Raw genomic sequence first — 7,500 nt, forward strand, 5'->3', positions numbered from 1 at the left:
TTGTACGATGACGAGCGAACCCGCCACCTATTGGTTTTGATCTAATAAAAGCGCTCCTTCCGTTCCCGGTCGGAGCTCTATTTGCATGTATTAGCTCTAGAATTACCACAGTTATCCAAGTAAATGTGGGTACGATCTAAGGAACCATAACTGATTTAATGAGCCTTTCGCGGTTTCACCTTAATTTGGCTTGTACTGAGACATGCATGGCTTAATCTTTGAGACAAGCATATGACTACTGGCAGGATCAACCAGGGAACTGCGTGCTTATACGATCGGTCCACGAGATTGCCGGTATGGCCAAACCCGTTCGCCTCTCGTCATGTGGCACTAGCCATGTCGATTGACTTCGACTAGCGCCGCACATCAGTAAGTGCAAGTCCTCGACGAAACGACGTAACAGCCCCCAGTCAGCATGAGACTCAAGCTATATATACATCATCATCATCTCGGACAAAACACCGATCAAAAATGAGAAAGTTTCTAGAAACAATCCCTCGCCAAGGCGTCCATATATAATACGAACCCCCGGCTATCAACTAATTTCTTATACACATTCCATCTCGACCCTTCGCTATACATGTGAATATAACGACACGGTGATTCGAGATTCAACAATATTTGTCGCTCGGAACGAATTGAGTGGTTGCAAATTTTTTGTGAACATAACCCGCAACGGGCAGAGGATCACGATTTTAAGGTTGGTCGCTTAAAGGCCATTCGACTACAAAGAGACGAAGCGGACCGCGACCTCGCTGCATGAGGTTGACGAAAGCGACCCAAGATGCGAAAGCCGAAACCAACACACCTTGCCAGTACCCAAACGCCGAGGTCGGATTCGGGTCTACCACTTACCAACTGAATATCATCCTAAAAAGAACTCCAAACAGTCTAGGACAGGACCCATTCTCCACCCCTTCTATATATGTCAGGAGAACCCCGGATTCCCCTCCAGACACGATTTAGCAAACTTTTCCCGATCGATCCGACCCACCGAGGCCGTTTCGACCGTTCGCCGCGCCTACTAGAGCTGATTTCTTCGGACTCCGATCAGAAAATCCGCCGATGCATGTCGTTAACACCTAGTCCGCCTCGTCCGATCGATCGAGGCCGTTTCGACCGTTCGCCGCGCCTACTAGAGCTGATTTCTTCGGACTCCGATCAGAAAATCCGCCGATGCATGTCGTTAACACCTAGTCCGCCTCGTCCGATCGATCTAGGCCGTCTCGATCCACCCATCGCGCATCGAAAGTCGCATCTCTCGAACTCCGATCCGGAAATCGGCCGATGCATCACGTTAACTATTTCTTATATATCTAATATAATATACATCGAGACGGTAAGAATTCTTTTAATCGAAGATATACATATACTTCTCATCAATATCCAAAAGCTTATCGAAAAATAAATTACTCAACTTTTACGTGAAGAATCGTTCACCCAAACCTTATCCCCTATATATGTCAGGAGAACCCAAGGTTCCCCTCCAGACACGATTTAGCAAACTTTTCCCGATCGATCCGACCCACCGAGGCCGTCTCGACCGTCCGCTGCGCCTACTAGGGCCGATTTCTTCGGACTCCGATCAGAAAATATACCGATGCATGTCGTTAACACCTAGTCCGCCTCGTCCGATCTATCTAAACAGTCTCGACGCACCCAACACTCTTTCAAAGTCGGATTACTCGGACTCAATCTGAAAATGGACCGATGCATGACGTCAACACTTAGCCCGCCTCGTCTGATCGATCTAAGCCATCTCGACCCACCCAACACGCCTTCCAAGTCGGATCACTCGGACTTCGATCTGAAAATCTCCGGACTCATTTTTATGAATATCCCCAGTCAGTAAGAACGTTATTTCGCCAATATATACCAACAATAAACCATATTCCAATAGCTGAACCAAAAATATAATTCCCGATCCAAACGTTCTGCATCGCCCAACGCGACCACCTTCCCTATATATGTCAGGAGAGCACAGGGTTCCCCTCCAGACAACACTTACGCTCTATCCCCGACTCTCGGTCGATCGATAGGCCAGGTCAGCGGTGTCTGTTTCGGCCGAAGCTCGGACTTTGGTCAAAATGTTCCGATACAAAATTTGAACCAAGATAGATACAGATATGATTCCTTCTTAAATATACGTTGATTATCGAACAGAATATGGTAAATATTTTGCGATGACCGAGGATTTCATGAATTTTTTTTTTTTTCGAAAAAATTTTCTGTTATCGGAATTTCCTCAAATTTCATTTGGTTGCCTACTAATGCATATTAAAAACGATAATCAACAATCAGAATCATTATTTATCATTTATTTCAATTTTTATAATGAAAAACGTTCACGTCCTTTCGCGCCTCTCGATCGTCGTTTACGTGATGCATCGGTCAGCCCTAGTTTACGTGGTGCATCGGTAAGATCGAGTTCACGTTCTGCATCGGTAAGATCCAGTTCACGTGGTGCATCGGTAAGATCGAGATTACGTGGTGCATCGGTAAGATCGAGTTTACGTGGTGCATCGGTAAGATCCAATTCACGTTCTGCATCGGTAAGATCCAGTTCACGTGGTGCATCGGTGAGATCGAGTTTACGTTCTGCATCGGTGTGATCTAGTTTACGTTGTGCATCGGTAAGATCGAGATTACGTGAAGCATCGGTATGATCGAGTTTACGTTCTGCATCGGTCTGGACTTAGAGATATATTTTCGACGTGAAAATGTTCCGATACAACTTTTGAACCAGGATAGTTAGAGAGATGATTTTTTCTGGGATGTACGTTGATTGGGGAATGGATTGTGGAAAATAACTTGCCATGACCGAGGTGTTCTCGAATTTTTTTTTTTTTTCGAAAAATATTTTCTGATTTTGGATTTTACTCAAATTTGATTTCGTTGCCTTCTAATGTGTTCTAAAAGAGTAAATCAGTAATCAGAATCGAAAAATATTTTTCGGATTTTTTTTTTTTTGAAAAAAAATTTTCTGATTTTGGAATTTCCTCAAATTTGATTTGGTTGCCTTCTAATGTGTTTTTAAAGCGTAAATCAGTAATCAGAATCAATATTCATTGTCGACTTTAATTTTTATAAGGAAAAATGTTCACGTCCTTAAACGCCTCCCCATCATTAGCCCGAGTCCAAGTCGATGTCAGTCCCGAGCGGACGGTGTCAGATACTACCTATCGCCCCGGTCTGGACTTGGCGAGGTATTTCGACGTGAAATGTTCCGATACAACTTTTGAACCAGGATAGTTAGAGAGATGATTTCTTCTATGTTGTACGTTGATTGTGGAATGGATTGTGGGAAATAACTTGCCATGACCCAGGTGTTCTTGAATTTTTTTTTTTTTCGAAAAAAATTTTCTGATCTTGAAATTTCCTCAAATCTGATTGCGTTGCCTTCTAATGTGTTCTAAAAGAGTAAATCAGTAATCAGAATCAATATTCATTGTCGACTTTAATTTTTATAAGGAAAAATGTTCACGTCCTTAAACGCCTCTCCATCGTTACCCCGACTCCAAGACGATGTTAGACCGGAGCGGACGGTGTCAGATGCGACCGATCTCCCCGGTCTGGACTTAGCGAGATATTCCGACGTGAAATGTTCCGATACAAAAATTTAACTGTGATAGTTAGAGAGATGGTTCCTTTTGTGATGTACGTTGATTGTGTAATAGAATATGGAAATAAACTTGAGATGACCGAGGTCTTCTGGGATTTTTTTTTTTTTTCGAAAAATATTTTTCGATTTCGGAAATCCCTCAAATTTCATTGAGATATGTCCTAATGTGTTCTTAAAGCTTAAATCAACAATCAGAATTAATATCCAAAAGTTATTTCATTTTTTATGAGGAAAAACGTTCACGTCCTTTCCGCTCCCAAAAAGTGAGATATCATAGAAAATATCGCAATATATGTTGTTTACGGCCATACCACGCTGAAATTGCCAGTTCTCGTCAGAACACTGAAGCCAAGCAGCGTCGGGCGCGGTTAGTACTTGGATGGGTGACCGCTTGGGAACACCGCGTGCTGTAAGCTTTTTTTTTACGTTCTGCATCGGTCTGCCGAGATAACGTGGTGCATCGGTATGATCGAGTTTACGTTCTGCATCGGTAAGATCGAGATTACGTGATGCATCGGTAAGATTGAGATTACGTGGTGCATCGGTAAGATCGAGATTACGTGGTGCATCGGTAAGATCGAGTTTACGTGGTGCATCGGTAAGATCCAATTCACGTTCTGCATCGGTAAGATCCAGTTCACGTGGTGCATCGGTGAGATTGAGATTACGTGGTGCATCGGTAAGATCGAGTTTACGTGGTGCATCGGTAAGATCCAATTCACGTTCTGCATCGGTAAGATCCAGTTCACGTGGTGCATCGGTAAGATCGAGATTACGTGGTGCATCGGTAAGATCGAGTTTACGTGGTGCATCGGTAAGATCCAATTCACGTTCTGCATCGGTAAGATCCAGTTCACGTGGTGCATCGGTAAGATTGAGATTACGTGGTGCATCGGTAAGATCGAGTTTACGTGGTGCATCGGTAAGATCCAATTCACGTTCTGCATCGGTAAGATCCAGTTCACGTGGTGCATCGGTAAGATGGAGATTACGTGGTGCATCGGTAAGATCGAGATTACGTGGTGCATCGGTAAGATCTACTTTACGTTCTGCATCGGTCTGCCCTTGTTTACGTGGTGCATCGGTAAGATCGAGATTACGTGAAGCATCGGTATGATCGAGTTTACGTTCTGCATCGGTCTGCCCGATATTACGTGGTGCATCGGTTCAGCCCTAGTTTACGTTGTGCATCGGTCTGGACTTAGAGATATATTTTCGACGTGAAAATGTTCCGATACAACTTTTGAACCAGGATAGTTAGAGAGATGATTTTTTCTGTGATGTACGTCGATTGGGGAATGGATTGTGGAAAATAACTTGCCATGACCGAGGTGTCCTCGAATTTTTTTTTTTTTCGAAAAAAATTTTCTGATTGTGGAATTTTCTCAAATTTGATTTGGTTGCCTCCTAATGTGTTCTAAAAGAGTAAATCAGTAATAGGAATCGAAAAATATTTTTCGGATTTTTTTTTTTTTCGAAAAAAATTTTCTGATCGTGGAATTTCCTCAAATTCGATTTGGTTGCCTTCTAATGTGTTTTTAAAGCGTAAATCAGTAATCAGAATCAATATTCATTGTCGACTTTAATTTTTATAAGGAAAAATGTTCACGTCCTTAAACGCCTCCCCATCATCAGCCCGAGTCCAAGTCGATGTCAGTCCCGAGCGGACGGTGTCAGATACTACCTATCGCCGAGGTCTGGACTTGGCGAGATATTACGACGTGAAATGTTCCGATACAACTTTTGAACCAGGATAGTTAGAGAGATGATTTCTTCTATGTTGTACGTTGATTGTGGAATGAAATACGGAAAATAACTCGCCATGACCGAGGTGATTACGATTTTTTTTTTTTTTTCGAAAAAAATTTTCTGATCGTGGAATTTTCTCAAATTTGATTTGGTTGCCTCCTTATATGTTCTAATAGCGATAATCAACAATCAGAATCAAAATCCATGATCGGGTTTGATTTTTATAAGGAAAAATGTTCACGTCCTTTTTTTCAACCCCGACTCATTGACGATGTTAGAACCGAGCCGGCGGTGTCAGATACGACCGATCGCCCCGGTCCCGATCGTCATTTACGTTGTGCATCGGTCTGCCCGAGATTACGTGGTGCATCGGTATGATCGAGTTTACGTGGTGCATCGGTAAGATCCAATTCACGTTCTGCATCGGTAAGATCCAGTTCACGTGGTGCATCGGTAAGATTGAGATTACGTGGTGCATCGGTAAGATCGAGTTTACGTGGTGCATCGGTAAGATCCAATTCACGTTCTGCATCGGTAAGATCCAGTTCACGTGGTGCATCGGTAAGATGGAGATTACGTGGTGCATCGGTAAGATCGAGTTTACGTGGTGCATCGGTAAGATCTACTTTACGTTCTGCATCGGTCTGCCCTTGTTTACGTGGTGCATCGGTAAGATCGAGATTACGTGAAGCATCGGTATGATCGAGTTTACGTTCTGCATCGGTCTGCCCGATATTACGTGGTGCATCGGTTCAGCCCTAGTTTACGTTGTGCATCGGTCTGGACTTAGAGATATATTTTCGACGTGAAAATGTTCCGATACAACTTTTGAACCAGGATAGTTAGAGAGATGATTTTTTCTGTGATGTACGTCGATTGGGGAATGGATTGTGGAAAATAACTTGCCATGACCGAGGTGTCCTCGAATTTTTTTTTTTTTCGAAAAAAATTTTCTGATTGTGGAATTTTCTCAAATTTGATTTGGTTGCCTCCTAATGTGTTCTAAAAGAGTAAATCAGTAATAGGAATCGAAAAATATTTTTCGGATTTTTTTTTTTTTCGAAAAAAATTTTCTGATCGTGGAATTTCCTCAAATTCGATTTGGTTGCCTTCTAATGTGTTTTTAAAGCGTAAATCAGTAATCAGAATCAATATTCATTGTCGACTTTAATTTTTATAAGGAAAAATGTTCACGTCCTTAAACGCCTCCCCATCATCAGCCCGAGTCCAAGTCGATGTCAGTCCCGAGCGGACGGTGTCAGATACTACCTATCGCCGAGGTCTGGACTTGGCGAGATATTACGACGTGAAATGTTCCGATACAACTTTTGAACCAGGATAGTTAGAGAGATGATTTCTTCTATGTTGTACGTTGATTGTGGAATGAAATACGGAAAATAACTCGCCATGACCGAGGTGATTACGATTTTTTTTTTTTTTTCGAAAAAAATTTTCTGATCGTGGAATTTTCTCAAATTTGATTTGGTTGCCTCCTTATATGTTCTAATAGCGATAATCAACAATCAGAATCAAAATCCATGATCGGGTTTGATTTTTATAAGGAAAAATGTTCACGTCCTTTTTTTCAACCCCGACTCATTGACGATGTTAGAACCGAGCCGGCGGTGTCAGATACGACCGATCGCCCCGGTCCCGATCGTCATTTACGTTGTGCATCGGTCTGCCCGAGATTACGTGGTGCATCGGTATGATCGAGTTTACGTGGTGCATCGGTAAGATCCAATTCACGTTCTGCATCGGTAAGATCCAGTTCACGTGGTGCATCGGTAAGATTGAGATTACGTGGTGCATCGGTAAGATCGAGTTTACGTGGTGCATCGGTAAGATCCAATTCACGTTCTGCATCGGTAAGATCCAGTTCACGTGGTGCATCGGTAAGATGGAGATTACGTGGTGCATCGGTAAGATCGAGATTACGTGGTGCATCGGTAAGATCTACTTTACGTTCTGCATCGGTCTGCCCTTGTTTACGTGGTGCATCGGTAAGATCGAGATTACGTGAAGCATCGGTATGATCGAGTTTACGTTCTGCATCGGTCTGCCCGATATTACGTGGTGCATCGGTTCAGCCCTAGTTTACGTTGTGCATCGGTCTGGACTTAGAGATA

At 42.8% G+C, this 7,500-nt stretch overlaps 2 non-coding genes across 2 annotated transcripts in view; one reads left to right on the forward strand and one right to left on the reverse strand.

The window, feature by feature from the left end:
* LOC123687572 overlaps positions 1-258 on the reverse strand; it is a 1,906-nt gene extending 1,648 nt beyond the window's left edge. The window contains exon 1 of the ribosomal RNA XR_006749290.1: positions 1-258. This exon is cut by the window's left edge and continues 1,648 nt beyond it. This is a non-coding gene — a ribosomal RNA (small subunit ribosomal RNA).
* A 3,661-nt stretch (positions 259-3,919) lies between these two features.
* On the forward strand, positions 3,920-4,038 carry LOC123688354. The gene has a single exon (XR_006749881.1). It is a non-coding gene; the product is annotated as a 5S ribosomal RNA (ribosomal RNA).
* The last annotated feature ends 3,462 nt before the right edge of the window (positions 4,039-7,500 follow it).

Source organism: Harmonia axyridis, chromosome X (assembly GCF_914767665.1).
Source record: "Harmonia axyridis chromosome X, icHarAxyr1.1, whole genome shotgun sequence".
Classification (NCBI taxonomy): Eukaryota; Metazoa; Arthropoda; class Insecta; order Coleoptera; family Coccinellidae; genus Harmonia; species Harmonia axyridis.